The sequence below is a fragment of the Mus caroli genome, unplaced genomic scaffold, assembly GCF_978045245.1.
Source record: "Mus caroli unplaced genomic scaffold, Mus_caroli_1 scaffold_14, whole genome shotgun sequence".
NCBI lineage: Eukaryota > Metazoa > Chordata > Mammalia > Rodentia > Muridae > Mus > Mus caroli.
Window position 1 is genome coordinate 33,839,733 of NW_028227269.1, and position 3,480 is coordinate 33,843,212.

Genomic DNA, 3,480 nt, shown 5'->3' on the forward strand with positions numbered 1-3,480 from the left:
TAGAAAGACAAATGCTGAATTTTTCTCTAATTTGTGAGCTCTTAGATTTCTATATTTGAGTTGGAGTGCCTAAAGAGTCCAGGAAGCAAAAAACTGGAGCATAAGGTAGAAGACCTTAAAGGGGGAGATTCAAAAAGAGGAAAGAATACTAGGATAGAAAGGTTTCAGTGAGGATTAGAAAGGGGATGTGGGAAGCTGTGGGGTTGGTGAGGGCTAACCCCAAACAGGAATCTATGACAGAACACTTTCATCAACCCTTCCAGTGCCCAAGGAACATTCAGAAGATGGGACAGGAAGCATGTAAGCTCTAGAAACCAGGCAGAAGTGCTAGGAAGTGCTATCTTTTAGATATGGCAATTTTACCCAAGGACACATAGCAGCTCTGGATACCTGCAGAGAAGTGGACCTATCAGCCTTCCCTCATGGATCTGGTAGAGGTTCATGAGCGCTCCCCACTCTCTGAAGAACTATTGACTGTTAACGGTTGCCAGGGGAGTAGTTATAGTTTTCTTCAGTGGTGTAGTCACTGGTACATTACCAATAACCTTGTAAATAATCACCATCCCATGCTCATACAAGCAATCCTACCTAAACTCAAATGGTCAATAAAATACAAGGCCCACTATGATGGCTCCTGCCATGGCCACCTAAGCAACGTGTGGGGAACTAAGCACCTTACAGGTAACACTCCCCATGTTGCTGATCTGTCCCAGACAAGAGAAGGACATTTCAGATCCCTGTGCATCTCCACAGATTTCTGAAGCTCTGCTCCTAGACCTGGTTGGTCTATAAAGGGTGTGTTCTCAGTTTCCAAAGTTGCACTTAGCCCTAGCTGAGCTAGCGTTATTTCTGATTATCTAACCACACATTAGCACATCTCTTACCTAAGCCAGCAAACTAGAGAGAGAAAAAAGGCCCACTCCTCACAAAGGAGCTCATAAGCCAGGAGAAGCCAAGGACTGTCACCTGCTCCTCTCAGAAGTTTCCTGAGTTACTGAAGATCCCACACCTGGGTCTGCCATCTGAGGCCCTGCCCTAATCAACTACTCTGAGGTAAAAGATACTGTTCACGGGTTTCTTATGTCTGGACAACTATGACTCAGTCTGAGTCAAATGCAATTTGATTACTGTACATTAGTTAAGAGTCCAGCAAATCTTTTATTATTTCTTTGGAGACTAATCTTCATATTATCTATCTCTTGCCTTTCTACTTCACATGAATAATTCATGAGGAGGAAATGAGCCATTGGTCGTAAGTCTCAGCTCTCCATTATCTACATGTAAGAGAAATGAATTCCCTTTATCTCCACTTTCACAGAAGGAATGAGGCTGAGGAAGGGAAAAGTTAAGGGGAAACGAATGTTTTCACTTGTTGACTTGTAATTGTTGCCTTCTACCCATCTCCAAAAAATAATTCTTCCATTCTAGTTGACACCATAGAAGAAAAAGTTATTGTCACTAAGAAGAGAATAATCTACTTGTACATTTAATCTGGCAACACACACCCACAGTCACATTGATTATCACAGTCTAAGAACCAGAAATCCATTTGGCCTGGACCCAAAGTCAGCGTCTGGAAAAAACAATAACTTAAATTCTAATCCACATTTTCTGGTACAGTAAAGCATTTCTTAAGACTGTCCATGCTAATTACATTCAGATGCATCAGCATTTATGATATTATTAAAAGTGAAGGAAAGAAGACAAATCAAATCCCATTATCACAAATAAGGTTTCGTGTTTCCATGCTAGAACAGTTTGCTTTTTCACTTCTTTTTTTTTTTCACAATCCATGGAGGCTTTTTATTTATGCTTTACATCTCTAGGAAAAAAATCCCAGGGTTTTCCCTCCTGTATGTTGTCATCTTGCTTCTTCATGGTCCATGATACCAGCTGAGGTTGTCAGTATAAAGAAACCAAACTGACTTGATAGGAACAGATTGTTCTGCCATTTTTCTAGCTCTTAGAGTTGCATATCAAACCTAGGGCTAATCACTCCCCACTAGATCAATCTGCCTGTGAGGTGCACAATGATTTTCCCAGCTCTGTGATCATCAGTGATCTCAAATTCACCAATGAAACCATGCTTCATCATCACAGTCAAAAACCGAATGACTTTATAACACAGCCTGATGAGGACCCGGCATTTGCCTCTCTTCTCTGCATAGGTGATGCTCTTGAGAACATCTACCAGGACATCCATGAGTACCATGGTGATGGCACAGGAAGATGGCACAAAGAGGATGGGAGGGCTGAATGCACAGGGTTATCATTTGATCACTTCTTGTGGCTGTAATTTCAGAGATGGACTAAATAAAATCCAGGGCAGAGTATTTGTGAAGGTAGCTATCCTCATTGAAATATCTGTGTACCAAATCTGGGACATGAGAATTCAAAAGTGTGAGAATTTGCAACTAAAATTCAGCAAAGTATTTTAAATAACCGTAAGTTTTATGAAATTTGGATGAATATAGAATTACATTCTGCATGTTCATTGTAGTAGATAGCACTGTATGATAATATTACATGAAACTTACACCCAGAAATACCGCAGAATGTCAATGCCCTGGGTTTTCCTCAGAGATGGAAACATATACTCAAGCAGAGCTCATCTTCAGGTGGATAAGACTAAAATCTTTAACATCTCAGTAAAAGTCTTAACTTAAACATTTGAGACTATTTCATCTCATGATTGTTCTGGCTAAAATGCACAGTATACATATATAGAGAAAAGTATCAGGTAACAAGGGAAAGTACATGAACCTTGGCTCCAACCTCTATTTTTGACTCTGTTGGTAATCTGCTAGAATGCCTGGTTTTAAGATGTCAAAAGCATACACTGGTGAAAAGACAATCTGTTTGATAAATAGTGCTGGGAAATTTGAATATTAAGATACAGAAAAATCAAGCTAGATCTCTTTTTCTCGTAATGCACAAAAAAAAAAACATCAAAAACATAAACATTAAATAGGAATCTAGCACAAGCAATATAGAGGAAACATGTCAAGGGCCTGAATAGACACTGGGTGAACATCCAGAGTGTAGAAGGACTTGGAAGGCAAACTCCAAAACACTGACAATTAACAGTGGGCTAAAAAACAGATACACTGCTCAAAAGAAGACATACAGACAACCAAACATGGAAAACCACTTTATCTCACTTGTACTTGAAGTCAAAACAAAACAAGATATCCTCTCATCCCAAACAGAGTGGTTACTGGTAGGAAGGTAAGAGATAAGAGATGCTAGAATAGAGGACACTTAAACCTATGAGAGGGGATGTAAATCAGGAAAATCATTGTGGAAAACAGTAGAAAGACTGTTCAAAGAAACAGAAAGAAACCTACCATATTATCTAATAATTCCGCTATTGAATATTCTAAAGAAATGAAATCTTATCTTCACACCAAAAAGATACTTTCACTCCAATGCTTAGTGCAATACTTCTTGCAACAACCAAAATATGGGGTCAGTCTCAAT

The 3,480-nt window shown here is 39.3% G+C and overlaps 1 pseudogene; it reads right to left on the reverse strand.

Annotated features, from left to right (window-relative positions):
- Positions 1–1,807: 1,807 nt before the first annotated feature.
- On the reverse strand, positions 1,808–2,212 carry LOC110307326 (small ribosomal subunit protein uS8 pseudogene; annotated as a pseudogene).
- Positions 2,213–3,480: the final 1,268 nt, after the last annotated feature.